Here is a 21,660-nt window from a genome sequence, read left to right on the forward strand (position 1 = left end):
ACACTGGGAGAGTAACACATCCAATCTAGTTTGATGCCTCTTCTTCTATGGCCTGCTGTCTTATCAATGACTGAGTCAGATGGTTTCAGAGTAAATTCGGGTAATTATCATCATCATCATCATCATATAACATTTATATAGCACTCAAAGGTTCACAAAGTGATTTACATGTATTATCTCATTTGATCCTCACAACCTTTTAAGGTAGATGCTATTATTATCCCTATTTTATAAGACGATGAAAGTGAGGCTACTTAAGTTTTTTACCCACAGTCACACATCTAAGTGTCTGAGGTACAATTGAATTCAAGTCTTCCTTATATCAATTCTAGCATTATGTTTAATATCTGAGTCCCCTACCTGAATTAGTGACGATGGTGAAATTCAGCAGAATCAGTAGTGAAGGAATCCTTTCTTTCTTTTTTATTTGTTTGTATATTTATTTATTTTTGCAGCTCACCTTTTCTTTGTCTTTTTTTTAATTGAACCTTCCTTTTACTGGCCACAGTCAATTGAGGGGGAGGGTAGCCGGCTGTGTGGGGGAGGGGGTCTCCACAACATTCCATTTATACACAAAACTAAACAACAAGCACAAAGCCACTATTGCAGTTAGAAGTCAGCAGCACCGGGGAAGGGGGAAAACTGGGGATGTCAGTTAAAAAAATACTGGCCTCCCCCTCATCTGGGCGTCGGGAGCCTTGGTCTGCTACAACTCAAGAGGAATGAGAACATCCAAGACGGCTTGGGAAGGCCAGAGCGTTCGGGTGAAGTGGAGAGGTCAGGGGTCGGGGCGGTTTGGCAAATGGGTGAAGGGATTGCCCCTGCCCCGGCTAGGATCCCCCCCAGGCCCTGGGGCTGGCAGGCAGGAGGGCGGCCTGCTCCACTCTGGACTTGGACAGCCCCAGGAGGGGGCCAGACTCACAAGCCCCGCCCCCAGGAGATCACGGTAATGCCCCCCAGTTTCTCCGCCAGGGTCCCGCGGTCCTTCACGTCCTCACGACTGCTGTCTTGTAATGCGTCTGTGATTCCGTCAGTTTCCTCTTGACTGCGTCCTTGGAGCTCGCATAAATCATCTTGCTCTAGAGCGGGGCGCACTCTGGGGCGCAGAAGACGAACACCACGTCCTCCTCCTCGCCCTCCTCGGCCTCGTAGGTGGCATCATAGCTCGTAGCGGCCGTCCTAGTCTGGCAGCATTTTGGCAAAGGGGGTGCAGGGATCATCCCCACGACCCCCACGAGCATCTCCTCGTCCTTCTCCAGCACGATGTTCTTCTAATCCTCGCTCAGGCAGAACAACGCGGCCTTCTGGCACTTCTTCACCTCCTCGGGTGTCTAAACTCGCGAACCTTCATGTCATTGAACACTTTGATCACCCCATCCCAGACAGCCCCCCCAGGGGCCGCGGTTCCGGAGCGAGCGAGGGAGGCAGGGAGGGAAGGAACGGGGGCCACAGGAGAGGAGGGAGTCGCTGCTCTGCCTCGGCTGCCTGGAGCCGACTGAAGAATCCTTACTTACATAAATGAGCACTTATTACATATGCTGTATTAATTTTTTAAATGGCAATGAATGAATGAATGAATGAATAAAGAAAGAATATTGATTAAGGGCTTATGTTCAAAGCACTATAATGTGCTGAGGATACACAGGGAAAAGTGAAACAGTCTCTGCTTTCAAAAAGTTCTCATAGGGAGAGATAACAGTAATAGGTTTCAGCTACAAGTTAGATGGAAAGGCCTAAGAACCTTGGTTCTTAGGGTGCAGTGGAAAAGCAGAGAATAACACATTTTTTAAAATATCATTTTCATTGATAAAACCATATCTCTTTCTCATGCAGAGCTAGTTCCAAAGACTTTGCTAGAAAAGACATTCTTTTCTGGTCTTTAGTAGCTGACTGGTGAGGAGACAGAAGTTGTAGCACGTCAGAGGCAAGAGATAGGTTACATATTCACAAGGGCCCTCCTCTACATAATGGCTGTGGTATTCAGTGTGGAAGCTGGTGAGTGATCGTGGGGGTGGGGCACTGCTTTCTTGGGTTTAATAGCTTTATTAGGTGGATAGAATAACAGGCCTCTTTTCCCCTGAGGTGATTCCTTTAATGCTATATGAATGAGGTTAGTCTGACCAATAGTCTCAGGGTTCCTCCATTTCCTGGGGCTAATGGACTGGATCTGGGGCTTCCTGCACCAAGATTAGAGAAGCAATAGTCAAGATGTTAGTGGTAGCCCAACATGATGCATCATACTTCTACTCTGTCACCTGGAACATGACAGCTTAACTCTTTAGAAAAGTTGGATTGCTTACCTGTCCTCTTGGATGGATAAATGACTGTCTTGTAGTTCATTTGGCCATATTTCACGTTTAAATGGTCTTACAAAATAAGAGGTAGTCACTTTGCTTTTGCATGCCTCAGTTTTGCTCTCTGTAAGTTTTACTTGCTAGTAATATTAAACATAAATCAGATAATGTGTCAATGTTTTAACATTTCTCAGGGGAAAGGTACGATATTAACACGAGGCCTTATTATTTATTTAAAAACAAATTGACTCAGCATCTACAATTCTTAGTTCTTATAAAAAGTCTGAGCGCCTATTAGTTAGGTTATTAATCTTGATTCCAGGGCTAGCCCTGAATATATAAAGCTTATTATTAAGTTATATTGAAATTGGCTTGAAATTAGTCCCAACTATGTGTTGAGACTCTAATGAAAGGGGTGTCTCCTTATTTTCTTCTGTTCCTTTTGATTCCCCTCTACAAGGTAAAACTCTTCCTAATGAAGTCTGAATTCCTAATATTTCCAACAAAACCAGTTCTCTGCACAGCAACTCCAAGACTGTACTGTCTGTCCTTAAGGCTGTTATTCATACCTCATATACTCCAACGCATATAGACTATGCCTAGATTTTGTTATTTTTACCTAATATAAAAATTTAAATTCTCAGCCTCAAATGCATATATTTGAAAGTCTCTCAACTTATGTTAATGGAAAAATGAATCTTTTATCTGTAGACAAGATGGGTCTACCTTCTATCTTGACATTTTCCATGCCTCCTCCAATTCAGCAGCTATACTGTCCTCTAGAGAAAGAAGAAAAGGCTAGAGATTGAAGAGACTATAACCTGGTCTCCATCTGGAGCTTACTTACTATTATCTCCTAATATTCATCAAGGCAGATCAGTTTCACGGGAAGAAAAGACGTTACTGTAATGTAATGGAGTAAGAATTGGATTTGGAGTCATAGGTGGGTTTGAGCTGCAGTTCTTGATGAACCTTAGCTCTATGACTATAGGTGCGTCACCTCATTTCCCTTAGACTCTACTCTTTTCATCTGTAAAATGTGGAAAGTACTAGCACTTTGGGTTGTGATGAGAATCAAACGTAATGATAGTAGTAAAGCATTATATAAATGCCAGTTTGTAGCTAATTGACTTTTAATAAGTTGATCCACAGATCTCTATGAAATAAACAGGCATTTAATTCATGTTAAGATAGAATTGTGGCAAAGCCAAGATGCAAAGTAAAGGACTCACCCAACCTCTCCCAGATTTCCCTACAAACAGCTTTAAAACAATGCCTCAAAATACAGTCTGGAGTAGCAAAACCAACAAAAGGAGCAGGTAAAACAAGTGTTCCAGATCAAGACAATTTAGAAGCTTGGCAAGAAAGGTCTGCCTCATTGGATTTTGCGGGCAGCATTCCAGCAAATATCACACTTGGGAAGCCCCAACAAAAGACAGTCAACAGTGGGCCATGGCCAGTGCAAGACAGCAGCAGGCCTTGGGAGCAATTGAATCTACATCAGTGACTTCCTGAGCTCTCAGCCCACAGACATCAAGGGTGTCAGTTAACTGGTCAGAAGGAGGTTACAGAGAACCCTTAGTTGGCATAGGGTTCAGGACTCTATTCCAAAGGGCTATAAAATTGTACATACCCTTTGACCTAGCAATACCACTTCTAGGGCTATATCCCAAAGAGACATAAAAATGGGGAAAGGACCCACATATGCAAAAAATATTTATAACAGCTCTTTTTGTGGTGGCAAAGGATTGGAAATTGAAGCAATGCCCATCAATTAGGGAATGACTGAACAAGTTGTGGTATATGAATGTGATGGAATACTTGTACCATAAAAAATGATGAGCAGGTGAACTTCAGAAAAACCTGGAAAGACTTGCATATACTGATGCTGAGTAAGATGAGAAGAACTGGGAAAACATTGTACACAGTAATAGCAATATTGCATGATGACCAACTTTAATAGACTTAACTTTTCTCACCAATGCAATGATCTAAAACAATTCCAAAAGACTCATGATGGAAAATACTATCCACATCCAGAAAAAGTACTATGGAGTCTGAATGTAGATTGGCTTACTATTTTCCTTTTTACAAAAAAATTTTTCTCACATTTTTCCCTTTGGTTCTAGTTCTTCTTTACAACATGACTAATGTGGAAACATTTTTAATATGATTGCGTATGTATAGCCTCTATCAGATTGCATGCCATCTTGGGAAGACAGGAGGGTAAGAAGATGCCAGTGTAATGAGGGGGCCACCTAATTGGAATGGCACAATCTTGGTGTTCCTGTTTCTGGAAGTAAGTGATGACATGGAAGTGAAGGTTGCTTCCTCAATTCAGGGCATGTTCAGGCATTCTGTTCCTATTTCCTATCCCTTTGTTGTGTAGTGAAGAAATGTTCTATTTGGTTAAATGGGCCAGAATTGAGAGCATCTATAAAAAGATCTAATAGAGCAACTCACTGTTCCTTCCTACTGGACAGAATGTGAAAGTACAGTTTCTCTAAACTCCAGAGGGTCATAAGGGAGGGTGGAACACTTTTGGGATAGAGCAATCTGCTCTCTTTTCTTCTTTTTTTTTTCTCTAGAGCTTTGTGGTCTTTGCAAAATCAGAAAAGCCATGAGAAGCTCAGTGATGGGATTCTATGTCAGAGACTGCCACAGATACCACAGCCAACCCAGGTCGAGTGTGACTATAGCCTAGAGGAATAACTTTTTCGATTTAACACAACAGTGAATCAGTCTGGCAGTTAATAAACTGTAGCTTTAATGGACAGAAAGATGTTCGGCATCTATGCTACACAAGGAACTAAATTTGGTGAACATATGTTTAGTAGTAATCTTTCACCCTGGGACAAGATACCATATAAGCTATGGTGGATACAACTACAAAAAAATGAAGGAGAAGAAGAAATCCTTACCCTCAAGTATCTTACATTCTACTGAAGGGATACATTTACACAAATAAATAAAAAAAAAAGTAACGCAAAGTAGTTTCAAGATGCAAAAAGCACTTAACTGCTTTTAAGGGGCAAAAATATTCTACAAAGTAGAGATAGAACAGGAGAATATTCAAGATAGAGGAGACTACCTTGTAAATACTCAAAGACAGGAAATGGAATATCTTATTGGATGAATTAAATCATTGGAGTAAAAGCCAAACCAGTAATGAGTGAGGGACAGTGCCCAAATCATAATCTGTACTTCAATCAACCATGGTTCTCTGCATAGTAGTAATGGTATCACCAATTCAACTATTTCCATTTATTCCTTGTTGTAGGCTTTCCTGTGGACACCCCCTCAAACAAAAGTACTTGAAAATATCTTTGCTGATTGTCCTTAATGTTAGTGCTTCCCCTGTGTTGATTATTTTCAATTTATCCTGGATATAACCTGTTTTTACATATTTCTTTATCTGCTCTCTTTCAATAGATTATGAGCTTCTGAAGAGCATATTTTCTTTTGCCTTTTTTTATTCCCCAGTGCTTACTAATAGTATCTCAAAGATAGTAGGAGATACATAGACAGACAGATAGGGATGTATATATACATATAAACATATATATATATATGTATATATATATATGCATATATATATGTATATATATATATATATTTACTTAATGACCTACTGAAACTTGAGACATCATTAAACTACAATTAGAAAAGTCAAATACATTGTTTTCAAACCAAATCATTAGGATTTTGACATTAAAACTAAAATCCTTGAAAAACTAGGTCTCTTTAGTCATTTAATATGATTTCTTTAGAGATATTCTGCTTTGTAATACTTTTATGATAACTGTTAATATCTAAATATTTTAAACTGTCTCTTACAGTGCTTATTCATTCTAACAAAAAATAATAAATGTTGACTAAAATTATAGACTCTTCCTTGTTTTTTTTTTTCTTCAGCTAAACTGCCAAGCCTGTGTCCTAGAAATGAATAGATAATGAATAAATTTCTTAGGAATTCTAACTTTTTAATTATGTTCAGTTCAGGACTTTGGCATATCTGAAATTTTAAACGTGGTATATATGTATCTCATTTTATTTGCCTGTCTTCTAATTCTAATTTTTTTGTTTCATTACTCCAAGCACCCTCTTCCACTGATCCATGGAGGTTAGAATACAAAAGCCAAATTTCTCAGGTCAGTTTTCTCATGTTCTGATTAAAAGTAGATCATCTATGATAAATGGGACCATGAATTGAATTAATAGTTTAAGATCCAGAGTTAATCAAAACCCTCAGTCAAGCCAATAGCTTCAACCTCTTCCCCATCAAATATTCTCTATCAAAGAAGAAATCATGACATGACTATTAATTATTTTTCCCATCTTCCTTTCCTTAAATTTGACTACTATTGTAGAAGATATATAGATATTCCCCCCAAAAAAACTATGCTGGCATAGTTTACAATTTGTATAATCATGTAATGAATAATCCATTGATCTATTTCTGAACTTTTAACTCAGTAGACCAGTAGGAAGTATCCTGTGTATGGTTAAGGAGACCTTATAAGGGACCTCTTATAAGATGCCTGAATTTGAGCACGTAACTTCGTCTATGTAGGCTCTGTTTCTCATCTGCAAAATGGAGATGTCAAAACTTGAACCAGACGTTTTCTAAGAGTTCTTCCCTTATCCCAATGTCAGTAGTTTATCCAGTTAGCTAGGTGGTACAATGAGAGCTAGACTTGGAGTCAGAAAGACATGAAATCCTGCCTCAGACACTTACTATGCGTCCTCGGGCAAGTCACTTAACATCTGTCAGCCTCAGTTTCTCCATCTACAAAATAGGCATAACTATGGTGTATACCTCACAGAATTGTTGTGAGGATTGAATGAGATAACATGTATAAAATCCTTTTGCAATCTTAAAGCGCTACATAAATATTAGTATTGTTATTTATTAAAATTACCATTTCATCTGTGGCATATGGTAAGAACTCAATAAATATTTGTTTAATTACATTCTCTCTCACACACATAAAAAGTCAAGCATTCTTTAAAGCTATAACAATTTTTTTTCAATTACACTATTTCTATTGCAGATGTAACATATTCTTAACTTGAAAGATAAAATCCAGAACATAAAGCTTGCATACAGAATCAGCAACTTGAGTGAAATTTCACTGGTCAGAGCACTCAGCCTCCTGTCACATTCTTCCTGCTCAATAGGAAGAGTTTTTGGCAGTTTTTTTCCTTGCTGCAAATAAGGCAGGTTTTATCTGACCTTCAGAAAAGTACTCAAAGAGTCTACCAATCTGATGGATCATATCTAATTCAGTCAACAAAGTAGTCAACAGGGAAAAAATGAAATCCACAGAATATTAACCTACTGAATGGGCTTAGCATTGGTATTGTTTATCTTTCTTCCATCTCTCATAAGCTTAAGTCTAAAACTTGAAAGTTCATGTCAATTAATTTAGTAAGATACTCCTTGTATGATATGTAAACAAACCTTCCATCCTGTAGTCTATTTCCAATAACTGATTTGAATGGAGGCAAGCCATCCTCCATTACTAACATCCTTCCTTAAATTAAGGAGCTTAACCTACCCAGGGAAAAGTCATAAATAATTTAATATTATGACTTTTCCATATACTCATTTGCTTAATAAATATATATTGACTGCCTACTGTATAAAAGACATTCAGTGCTAGGCACTCGGATATTAATTGCATACGCACATAAGAAGATGCAGTCCCTGACATTCCATTATACATACATATATACATACTTATACACACACACACACACACACACACACACATATATATATATATATAATACACATACATATATATGTGTGTTGTGTGTGTGTGTGTGTGTGAGTGAGTGTGTGTGTGTGTGTGTTTGTGTGTGTGTATAAAATCAAAGCATTCATTAGAGGGTTGGAACTTCTCTTCCTGCTGTTTGAGGCCAGCCAGCTCTCCATTTCCCATGTTGCTCTGCAGTCTTGGACTTCTTAGACATTTCCCCCAGGGACCTCTACCTTGGGAAATACCATTCTTCAAGATCCAAAAAGCCTTGGTATTAACTTTCATCAGTACCCTATACCCCCTTTGACTGAAGGGCAGAGCCATGAACCCATAAATCTCCATTTAAGAAGAGGGTCCAAGTCAGATTATCTCATTCCCCATCAGTTCTGCACACTTTAGGAATTTAGAATTCTCCATTGTGCCCCAATGCTAGATAACTTCCTCCCATTTTTATAGTTTCTTCTTGTTTTGTCTTCCCCCATTAGATTTTAAGCTGAATTAAGGGCAAGGATTATCTTTCTTTTTTAATATTTAGAGATCCATATTTGTGTCACCTAGCAGATATAGACACTTAATAAATGTTTACTGACTGCCTAAATGACAAAGACCAGGCTAGTGTGATCCTAGATATAAACATACTCATGCATACACATGCACACATAATCACTCCAACCCAGTTCAAACTGAAACCGAGCATATGTCTTTATTAAATTATTAAATAAGGATATCAAATGAACAAATGCAACAAGTCACTTGGATTAAGTTTCTTCACAACTGACCTGCATAACTGATCGAACAGGATATGAGACAATAGATTGTTCATTTAAATTGCATAGACTAGTAGTCCAAATAGGCTGTCATCTAATACTTTCTATCTTGGAAATCCCTTAAGAAGAAATATCTGGGTCCATGGAAACTTATGATATATTGTTTGACAAAAATTCCTGATATAAAAATGAGGGACATGACACAAAACTTCATATCAATGCTTAGGAAAGCAATAAAAACTTAGAATAACAAGAGGGAGTTAAAATATATGACATATTGTGGAAAGGGTGGACATTAAAGAAGGGGTAGGATCAAAGTTTGGAATGGATGAGACGATAATATCTGATGACAAAGATAACTGAGTGCTATTCCACTCTTACTTCATTTTGCTTTTCTCTGTCAGTCTTGGGACTGGAAAGGATATGATCTAAATGGCTAATAAAGTGTTTAAAACCAAGACAAGAAATTATATAGGAAAACGTCATCTAGGTACATTTCAATGTGTTCAAATCACCTGCAATTGATTAATTAAATCATAGAATACTGAAAGAACTGAGCCATTGTTTGTGATTTTTAAAATATCACAGATTTGAATTTTCAAGGTAATACTTCACTATAAAAATGAGAAGAGAAACAGATCATACACATTTCCTAGCTATGTGTAGTGAGTAAATTCTTCAGCAGACAAATGGTAGAAGCAATTTTAAAAGAAATAGATCATTTTTATTGCAAGAAATTGAAAAGCTTTTTCACAAACCAAATTAGGGAATCTAAGAAGGGGGAAGTCTTCAACAAGGGATTATCTTGGCATGAAATATTTTTGATAAGTGTTTTATATTCATGTTGTATAAAAAAGCAGTCAACAAGCATTTCTTAAGTAACTGCTATGTGCCAGGAACTATGATAAGTGCTGAAGATACAAAGATAATGTGAGTATGTGGGTTATGACAAACATTTTTAAGTTCCTTCTTTGTTCTAGGCACTGTAGTAAATGCTGTACAAATATCTCACTTAATCATCACAACCTTGTGAAGTTGGTATCATTATTACCCTCATTTTACAGTTGGGACAACTGAGGTACACAGAGTCTAAGTGATTCGTCCAAGGTCATATAACTAGTAAGAGTCTAAAGCTAAATTTAAACACAATTCTTCCTGACTCCAGGCCCAATACCCTGTGCCACCCAACAAAAGACAGTCCTTGTTCTTAAGGAACTTTCAGTGTAACAGAAATATGTGACCAAAAGCCAATTGATGACTAGTCAAAAGATATAAATATAAAATTGATGACTAATCAAAAGGTATAAATAAATAAGCAGACAAAAAAATAAAAAAATATGAATAAATCCCAAAAGTTTGGGATGATTTGAAATTATGGAAATAAAGTGGATAAATACTTGTGAGGTGATATTTGTAAAGTGCTTTGCAAAATTTAAAGTGATATATATGTTGTTATTTATGTTATTATTATTGACTCAGAGGTTCTACTAATAGACATATGTTCTAAAGGGATCATTTACAAAAAGAAAGTTTCCATATATACATAAAAATATTTTAGCAGCACTTTTTGTGGCAGCAAAAAACTGGGGAAAAATAGATGTCCATCTATTAGAGAATAACTAAACAAATTGTGGTACATGAATGCAATGGAATATTACTGTGCTATAAAAAATGACAAACATGATGAATGGAGAGAAGCACAGAGAGACATATGAATTGATGCAAAGGCAAGTACACAGAGCCAGGAAAACAATATTGAAATACAAAATGTCCAAAATAATGTAAATGGAAAAAATAACAACCATAAACAATCTAAATGGAATCTTATGAAAGTATAAACAACAAGCTTTGGCTCAAAAGAGGAGATATGAGACTACATCTCTGTCTACTTCTTGGAAGGGGTGGGGGGTACATGCATATGGGATACTTTAGATGTTTGGGATTTATTAATTAATGTTGATGAAATTTTCCCTCTTCTTTTTTTTGAGATTTTTTTTTTTGTGAGGGATGATATCTGGAAGGGAGGGGTGAGAGGAATATAGGATAAATGTAGAAAATGTAGTTGTAAAGGACATTAATAAGAGTCTTAAAATATCTAAGGCAGTTAAGCTAAGTCATCAGATATCATGCAAGATTTGGGAGTTAAGAATGTATCTGTTTGGATCTTGACTCAGATAATTACTAGCTGTGTGAACCTCAGCAAATCACTGAGCCTCTTTCAGTCTGTATTTTCTCACTGTAAAATGGGGATGATAATAATAGCACCTACCTATCTTGATGGTTGTTGTGAAGATCAAATGAAATAACATGTATAACTCATTTTACTAAAATTAAAATATTGCATAAGTTAGATGATGATGATGATGATGATAAACTTTAATCTTTTAAAGTTTATAAAGAATGAGAAACATAGCATTGTATTATAAGACAAATATCACAATTTTCCAAAAAGAAAATAGAATGGAATTTGAAAAATATAGACCAGGGAATGTGACTTCAATTCCTAGAAAAATTCAGGATTAATTAGTTAGTCAACAAATATTTATTAAGCACCTAGTATGTGCAGGGCACTATGTTAAGTGCTGAGGATACAATTACAAAAACAACAACACAACAATAAAAACAAAGCTAGCCCCTGTCTCAAGGAATTTACGATCTAGTAGGGGAAGCTAAAAGTGAAGATCATGTATGGCAGGGAGGCATGATGGAGAAGTCGAAGGAGTACATCTATATGGGAAATAATGAAATGCCTGGCCTGGGTTCCCTTCTTAAATGGAGGTTTTTAGAGATTATTTCTGGGCTTCAAGCCAAGGGGTAGAAGATATTAATAGTGGGTGAATAACAAGTAACTTCTCTTTTTGGATTCAATCTTGCAGGAGGATAAGGTTTTCCAAATGGTGAGATTCCTAAGTGAAAGACAGATGTCAAGGGAGCACAATTCAGTGGGAAGTGATTAGTTAAGAATTAAAAATGACTCATCAAAAATGTTAGCAGGTCTCCACCAAAAAAAAATAAGTCATGCCAGATGACTAACCTGACTTTTTAATTTGACCTGGTTACTAAAATGGCAGAATTTAATAAAATTGCTGTCAGTCTGGTATGGAGTAGAGAGAGCTAGTTTTGAACTTAGAAAGATCTGAGTTCAAGGTGTGGCTCTTAAATGTACTAGTTGTGAGACATGGGCAAATCCTAGAAGCTCTTATTACCTCCAGCCAAATTTTTAAGCCTAAAATTAATAGTCACCAATTTCTAGCAGTGAAAGAAGATTAAACATGATGATATCATAGATCTGGAGTCTAGGGAACAACAAAAGGGTAGGTGGGAGGTTGCCATGAAATAATGTTATCTAGAAGTTTAGCAAAACATTTGGAAAAAGTCCATTGTATTATACATATGTAAAAGTTGAAGAAATATTGACAAGACCATATTACAATTAGGTGGATCCAGTGCTGGTGAAACGACTAGACTCAACAAATAATTGGTTAATTGTTTAGTGCCAACTTGGAAGGATGCTCATAGAATGCCTGAATGATCTGTGTTTGATGCTTTTATATACTTTTATCAATCATTTGGAAAAACACATACATGGCATGGTTATCAAATTAGCAGATGACTGAAACCTAAATGAGCTGCTTTGGGAGGTACTGGTTTTCTTCTTACTCAAGGTTTTCAGACAAAGGCTAGAAGATCAAATAGGTGTGTTAGAGGGGGGATTCTTGTTCAGGACTACATTGGACTAGAAGAACTTGGAAGTCCCCTCCAACTCTGAGATTCTGAGATTCTGTTTGGCTACTACTTGATAGAAAACTATTTTTTACCCAGAATGTCCTCAGCCAAATCATTTGTTTAGTTCAGATCAGTATTATCCACAAGAATAAGGAAAGGGTACATTGAATGTATGAATATTAAAGGCAGAAAAAGTAAAGAAGGGGAAAATCAGGGGGAAAGATTTCTGCAAAGTATTAAGGGAATTGGTATTATATGCACATGATAGCTCCAAGAAGGTCCAGTATAGATAGCTCATCACTGATTCCATAATGGCTATCAAGGAACAGAGAACACTCCACCATTGCCAGCCAGACAGCTAGTGTATGATCCAAGTCTCCTTTGCTCTTCTTAGAGAGGAGGCAATTCATCATGGCACAGTCCCAGATGAGCCAGGAGTATGATAAGCAACTCTCCATTTAGTATGTAAAGAATGATTGTCACTATTCAGAAAGCTTCCAAAATGTCAAGTTGCAAAAAAAACAAAACAAAGGAAGTAAGCTATAAAGACAGCCATTGTCCCTAGCTGTCACTTTTGAAAAGAAATGCAAACAAATGGCTATGTTTCTACTTGACTGTCTCTATGGATATGTAGCTAAGTCAAGACTCACTCCTTAAAACACCCCCCACACACACACACACAATCTGAAGGGAAAAAAATAATAGTCTTCATGTCATTATGGATCTGGAAACTGAAAAGTATTAAATTTCCAAAATGGCCCCAAGGACATAGAAAGTGCTGAAAAACCTTGAAAATAAGATGGATTACCACATCTCATTATTCATGTATCTCTCTCCAAAGACTAATAGCTAGATAATTTTCTTTATATCACATTAAGCAAGATGTAAAGCATGCAATATAAATATGTTAGCAATCTATTCATTAAAGTACCTCATTCCTTCCAAGTTTGAGGAATGAACAGACATTAAAAGTAAGTGAACAATACTTTTTTTTTCATTCTATGTTGCTATAATTTAATAGTAATGGCTCTTAAATGCAGGAGGGGGGAAGACATATACTTCTTAGGAATGAAAGATTGTCTATGTGTGTTTTTCTTTTGCAAAATGACACAAAATCTTGAAAGTAAAACTGATGTTATTGTTCTAGTCAGGATGTTTTAAGTCTGGCTAGCAGGGAAGAAGTAGAGACCCACAAATATAATTCAAGGGTAGTAACAGAATACACGTAAAAATGAAGTGGGAGAAGAGGGCATAGAATGCCAGAACACAAATTTCTACTTTTGCAAATTCTTTCAAAAATAACAAAACAACTTGTTATATTGTCCAGTAAACCATGAAAAAGTATCCTAGGAAAGACAACACTCGGCAAAATTTTCATATGGGCAAAATTTAGTTTGGATACATAGGCAACATGACAGAAACAGGAAGACCTGGTTTCAAATCTTGCTTCCAAAATTTCTGATCATTCTGGAAAAATCACTTAATCTTTCTGTGCCTCAGTTTTCTTTTTTGTCAAATGAGGGGACTGGACTTGATGGGCTCTTCCTTCAAATCTATGATCTCCTCCCCCTCAAACTTGGGGTTAAAGGGGAGGGAGAATACCATCCTTGACTTTTACTCTGTTAATTCCATCATGATCCTGCTGCCTGTGAGCTGATAGCTCAAATAATAAATTAATTGATCCTAAAGTGGCCATGTATTTCTGATCCCAGAAATACAAAGTGTTTTAAAAGTAGTTTTCTAGAGATATTGTCATGATATGAATTCTCGGCATTCATACAAACTGGTGGGGGAGATTGTATGATGTTCTGTTATGTTTCTCAAAGTATACAGGTAGATGCTATCTTTGCCCCATTGATTCATGTTTTTTAAGTGGTTACTATGTGTTTCTTCTTAAGTTGTCAAAGCAACATGTGAGATCCATTTATATAGATTGCTATTATGCAATTTATGGTTTTTGAAAGTTGGCCGGGCACTGGAAAGCTAAATGACATAGACAGCCAGTACGTATGAGCCCAGATCATCCTGACTTCTAGATCCATCCATGTTGCAATGTTACTTCTACCATTGATCTATCACTTACATGTACACACACATGTGAAAATTCAATAACCAAATATGTCTGGGATCTCACGAATGTAGCATTTTCTCCATCAGTGCAGACAACTATCCAGAGGACAGGTGGATCAATGGATGGGGTCTTGTGAATGCCTGGAATTGTGAATGTCTGAGTTCAGTTTTGGTCTTAGACATTTACTAGATGTGTGGTACTGGGAAAGTCACTTACCTCTGTCTGCTTCAGTTTCCTTAACTATACAATAGCACTTACCGCCCAGAGTTGTTGCAGGGACCAATTGAGATATTTGGAAAGCATTTAGCACAATGTCTGGCATACAGCGGATACTTAGACAATGCATTTCCTTCCTTCTCTCCTCTTTTTCTTCGTTCTTTCTAGTTATGCCTTCTCATTCTGGGCAACTCGTCTCTATTCTCCAATGGATCCTTTCCAAAGTGTTCATCCAGTATGCTGAAGACTATCATCTAAGAAATATCTGTATTTGCAAAAAACACATGGATTGCCTAACTGATAGCTCTATTTTGCAACTCATGACCAGTTCACATTTTTTCCATCATATTTTTCCTGAATAACACATCTTATACAACTTCTTCAACATAGGTCATGAATGGGTTAATCTTTTTTTAAATTTTATTAGTTTATTTTAATTTATCAACAATCACTTCCATATGCTTTTGAGTTTAAAATTCTTCTCCCCTTTCCTTCCCACACCCTCCCAAGACGGCGCACAATCTCATATAGGCTATACATTTACATTCCTATTAAATATATTTTCACAGTAGTGAAGTTGTAAGTAAAAATTAAAACCAATAGGAGGAACCATCAGAAAGACGAAACAAAGACTTCCGCTTCCAGGAGCCAAGACGGCAGAGTGAAAAGGTAGTCGCTCTCACTCTCCCCTATTAACCTATGAAAACCCAGAAAATATCACCCCAGGAAAAAAAAAAACCCTGGAACACCTGAACTAGAAGAAAAACAGGCAACAGCAGTGCAGCAGCCCCAGCAAACAGGTGTCCCAGGGCCTCAGCAAAAATAAGGCAGGCAGAACTACAAGGGGCCCGAGGCGGATAAATACCCGGCAGCATTCTGAAAGGAGGTGAAGAAAACAACCTAAAGGCTTCCTAAAGCCCCACACAGGTGGTAGAATAGGAAAACATCAACACCTGGACCTCCAAGTGCCTCAGTGAGGGCAGGGGAAACCGGTGGAAACCAGCTCAGAAAACCACCAGGAGCCTCCACACTCCACCGCAAAGGAATCTCCCGGTGCATTAGCAGAAACTAGGGAGACAACACTGCAGGGGGCCCCAAGCAGATAAACACCCTGCAGCACCCATCTAAAAGGAGCTGAAGAAAGCTAACAGAAAGGAAAAGCAGGCAACCTAGAATTGCCTGAAAGTTCCAGCCTTGATGATTCCAGCCCAACATGAGGTAAGCTGCCGGAAACCTACAGTCTCCACTTGCCAGCATGAGAGGCACCAGCACACAAAGCCAGTGACCAAGACTTAGGCTCCCAACACAAGAAGCTTGGGTCAGTACCCTTTGTTGCCCAGCAGGAGAGCTCAATCTCTTTAAAGGCCAGGGAATAAAGAAACACCATGAGTAAAAAGAAACATACCATAGATTCATATTATGAGAAGAGTGAAGATCAAGACAGAAATTCTGAAGAGGACAACATTGTCAACAAACCCACATCTGCAACAAAAAAGGGAATATGAACTGGTCTGAAAAAAAGCCTTCTTAGAAGAGCTCAAGAAGGATTTTAATAGTCAAATGAGAGAGGTAGAAGAGTCCTTCAAAAATACAATTGGCCAATTGGAAAAAAAGTACACTGAAGAAAACAAGTCCCTAAAAAACACAATTGGCCAGTTGAAGAAGGAAGTACAAAAACTAACAGAAGAAAACAATCTGTTAAAAACTAGAATTGGACAAATGGAAACTAATGTCTCTATGAGAGAGCAAGAATCAGTCAAACAGAAACAAAAAAATGAAAAAATAGATGAAAATGTAAAATACCTCATCAGTAAAACAACCACCTGGAAAATCGACTCAGGAGAGACAATTTAAAAATTATTGGACTACCTGAAAATCATGATGAAAAAAAGAGCCTGGACAGTATCTTTCAGGAAATCATAAAGGAAAACTGCCCGAAGTCCTAGAACCAGAAGGGAAAATAACCATAGAAAGAATCCACCATCACCACCTGAAAGAGATCCCAAATTGACAACGCCAAGGAATATAATAGCAAAATTCCAAAATTACCAGATGAAAGAGAAGGTGCTGCAAGCAGCCAGAAAGAAACAATTTAAATATCATGGAACCACAGTCAGGATTACACAGGACCTTGCAGCTTCTACATTAAAAGACCAGGGCATGGAACATGATATTCCATAAGGCAAAGGAGCTTGGAATGCAGCCAAGGATCAATTACCCAGCAAAAATGAGCATCATTTTTCAAGGGAGGAGGTGGATATTCAGAAATAGGAGACTTCCAAACTTTCCTGATAAAAAGACCAGAGCTCAACAAAAAATTTGATCTTCAAGTACAGGACTCAAGAAGGACTTAAAAAGGTAAATGGGACAGAAGGATACAATATGTTGTTAATAAGGGGGGGGCTGTTTAAACCCTACAAGGGAATATGAGACTTGCAACCCTTGAGAACTGTATTGTTATTACACCTTGTTAAAGGAGTATACATAAAGAGGGTGGATATTAGTTGACTTTGATGTAATGATAAAAAACAAATCTAATCAAGTAGGTTAAATGGATCCAAATAAGTGGATCAATCTGATCTTAGAAAATGTACTGAGAAAGGAGGAGGCAGACAAGGGTAAATTACATTACAGGAAAAGACACAAAATCCTATTACAGCAGAGGGAAAGAAGGGGGGGAGCATTGTTTGAACCTTACTCTCATCAGATTTGGCTCAAGAAGGGCATAATATAATTAGCTAGGTATAGAAATCTAACTTGCCCTATAGGCAGTAGGAGGGAAAAGGGGAAAGAAAAGGGAGGGGGGAAAGAAGGGAGGGAAGAAAGCAGTAAGACTAAAGGGGAAGAAAAGGGAAAGGGATAATAAAAGGGGGAGGGACTGAAGGAGGCGGTGGTCAAAAGCAAAACACTAGTGAAGGGGGAAAGGAAAAAGGAAAAGAAAAGCATAAATGGGGGGAAAGGATGGAGAAAAAGGACACAGATAGTAATCATAACTGTGAATGTGAATGGGATGAACTCTCCCATAAAACAAACAGATTGCAGAATGGATTAAAAACCATAATCCTACAATATGTTGTTTACAGGAAACACATTTGAAAAAGAGTGACACATACAGGGTAAAGGTAAAAGGCTGGAGCAGAATATATTATGCTCAGCTGAAGAAAAAAGCAGGGGTAGCAATCCTGATCTCAGACAAAGCAAAAGCAAAAATAGATCTAATCAAAAGAGATAAGGAAGGAAACTACATCCTGCTAAAAGGCACCATAGACAATGAAGTAATATCATTACTAAACATATATGCACCAAATGGTATAGCATCCAAATTCTTACAGGAGAAGTTCAGGGAGTTACAGGAAGAAATAGACAGCAAAACTATACTAGTGGGGACCTGAACCTCCCCTCTGCACTAGATAATCTAACCACAAAATAAACAAGAAAGAAGTTAAGGAGGTGAATAGAACATTAGAAAAGTTAGGTATGATAGACCTCTGGAGAAAACTGAATGGGGATAGAAAGGAATATACTTTTTTCTCGGCAGTACATGGCACATACACAAAAATTGACCATGTACTAGGGCATAAAAACCTCACAATCCAATGCAGAAAGGCAGAAATATTAAATGCATCCTTTTCAGATCATGATGCAATAAAAATTATATGTAATAAAGGGCCATGGAAAGATAGACTAAAAAATAATTGGAAACTAAATAATCTAATCCTAAAAAATGATTGGGTCAAACAACAAATCATAGAAACAATCAATAATTTCATTCAAGAGAATGACAATAATGAGACAACATACCAAAACCTATGGGATGCAGCAAAAGCAGTTCTTAGGGGAAGTTTTATATCTCTAAATGCTTACATAAATAAAATAGAAAAAGAGGAGATTAATGAATTGGGCATACAACTAAAAAAACTAGAAAAAGAACAAATTAAAAATCCTCAACTAAACACCAAATTAGAAATATTGAAAACCAAAGGAAAAATTAATAAAATTGAAATTAAAAAACTATTGAACTAATAAATAAAACTAAGAGCTGGTTTTATGAAAAAACAATAAAATAGAAAGCCTTTGGTTAATTTTAAAAAAAAAAGAAAGAAGAAAACCAAATTACTAGTATCAAGAATGAAAAGGGAAGCTACCACCAAGGAAGAGGAAATTAAAACAATAATTAGGAATTATTTTGCCCAACTATATGCCAACAAATTTGACAATCTTAGTGAAATGGATACATATTTACAAAAATATAAATTGCCCAGATTAACAGAAGAGGAAGTAAAATACTTAAATAACCCCATCTCAGAAAAAGAAATTGAACAAGCCATTGATGAACTCCCTAGGAAAAAATCTCCAGGGCCAGATGGATTTACATGAATTCTATCAAACATTTAAAGAACAATTAATTCCAATACTATATAGACTATTTGGGAAAATAGGTGAAGAAGGAGTCTTACCAAATTCTTTTTATGATACAAATATGGTGTTGATACCTAAACCAGGAAGAGTCAAAATAGAGAAAGAAAATTATAGACCAATTTCTCTAATGAATATAGATGCAAAAATTTTAAACAAAATACTAGCAAGTAGATTGCAGCAACTTATCACAAGAATAATACACTATGACCAGGTAGGATATACCAGGAATGCAGGGTTGGTTCAATATTAGGAAAACTATCAGCATCATTGAGCATATCAACAACAAAACCAACAGAAACCACATGATCATCTCAATAGATGCAGAAAAAGCTTTTGATAAAATACAACACCCATTCCTATTAAAAACACTAGAAAGCATAGGTATAAATGGGGTCTTCTTTAAAATAATAAATAGCATTATCTAAAACCTTCAGCAAGCATTATATGTAATGGGGACAGGCTAGAAGCATTTCCAATAAGATCGGGGGTGAAACAAGGATGTCCATTATCACCACTGTTATTCAATATTGTACTGGAAACCTTAGCTTTAGCAATAAGAGAAGAAAAAGAAATTGAAGGTATTAGAATAGGCAAAGAAGAAACAAAGCTATCACTCTTTGCAAATGACATGATGATATACTGACAGAATCCTAGACAATAAAAAACTACTTGAAATAATAAACAACTTTAGCAAAGTTGCAGGCTATAAAATAAACCCACATAAATCATCAGCATTTCTATATATTACCAACAAAGCCCAACAGCAAGAGATAGAAAGAGAAATCCCATTTAAACTTACTGTAGACATTATAAAATATTTAGGAGTCTACCTCCCTGAAACAAACCCAGGAACTCTATGAACACAATTACAAAACACTTTTCACACAAATAAAATCAGATCTAAATAATTGGAAAAACATCAGTTGCTCATGGGTAGGTGAAGCTAATATAATAAAAATGATAATTCTACCTAAGCTAATTTACTTATTCAGTGCCATACCAATCAAACTGCCAAAAATTATTTTATAGAGTTAGAAAAAATAATAATGAAATTTCATTTGGAAGAACAAAAGGTCAAGAATATCAAGGGAACTAATGAAAAGAAATGCAGGGGAAGGTGGCCTAGCAATTCCAGATCTTAAATTGTATTATAAAGCAGCAATCATCAAAACTGCTTGGTACTGGCTAAGAAATAGGGAGGTGGATCAGTGGAATAGGTTAAATATGCAAGACACAGTAGTCAATGACTATAGTAATCTATTATTTGATAAACCCAAAGACCCCAGCTTCTGGGATAAGAACCCACTCTTTGAAAAAAACTGCTGGGAAAACTGGAAAAGAGTATGGCAGAAACTAGGCATAGACCCAAATCTCACACCATATACCAAAATAAAGTCAAAATGGGTTCATGACTTAGATATAAAGGCTGATACCATAAGTAAACTGGGAGAACAAGGAATAGTTTACCTATCAGATCTATGGAGAACAGAAGAATTCATGACCAAACAGGAGATAGAGAACATTATGAAAAGTAAAATGGATGATTTTGATTACATTAAATTGAAAAGTTTTTGCACAAACAAAGCCAGTACAACTAAGATTAGAAGGAAGGTAGAAAATTGGGAAAGAATTTTTACAACCAGTCTCTCTGATAAGGGCCTCATTTCTAAAATATAAGAGAATTAAGACAAATTTATAAGAACACAAGCCATTCCCCAATTGACAAATGGTCAAAGGATATGAACAGACAGTTCACAAATGAAGAAATTAAAGCCATCTATAGTCATATGAAAAAATGCTCTAAATCATTATTGATTAGAGAAATGCAGATCAAAACAACTCTGAGGTACCACATCATACCTGTCATTTGGGCAACATCACAAAACAGGAAAATGATAAATGTTGGAGAAGATGTGGGAAAATTGGAACCCTAATGCATTGTTGGTGGAGTTGTGAAATGATCCAACCATTTTGGAGAACAATTTGGAACTATGCCCAAAATGCTTTAAAAATGTGCATACCCTTTGACCCAGCAATAACACTTCTAGGGCTATATCCCAAGGAGATTATACATATGGGAAAAGGATCCATCTGTACAAAAATATTCATAGCAGCTCTTTTTGTGGTGGCAAAGAATTGGAAATTGAGAGGATGCCCATCAGTTGGGGAATGGCTGAGCAAGTTGTGGTATATGAATATAATGGAATACTATTGTGCCATAAGAAATGATGAACAGGCTGACTTCAGAAAAACCTGGAAAGACTTCTATGATCTGATGCTGATTTAGGTGAGCAGAACCAAGAGAACGTTGTACAGAGTAACAACCACGTTGTGCGATGACTAGTATTGATAAACTTAACCCTTCCTTTCAGTACAAGAATCTAAGATATCTTAGAAGCCTC

At 36.7% G+C, this 21,660-nt stretch overlaps 1 pseudogene; it reads right to left on the reverse strand.

Annotated features, from left to right (window-relative positions):
* Positions 1–366: 366 nt before the first annotated feature.
* Positions 367–2,340, reverse strand: LOC110215093 (cofilin-1 pseudogene; annotated as a pseudogene).
* Between the last annotated feature and the right edge of the window lie 19,320 nt (positions 2,341–21,660).

The sequence above is a fragment of the Phascolarctos cinereus genome, unplaced genomic scaffold (assembly GCF_003287225.1).
Source record: "Phascolarctos cinereus isolate Bilbo 61053 unplaced genomic scaffold, phaCin_HiC Scaffold_2;HRSCAF=192, whole genome shotgun sequence".
NCBI lineage: Eukaryota > Metazoa > Chordata > Mammalia > Diprotodontia > Phascolarctidae > Phascolarctos > Phascolarctos cinereus.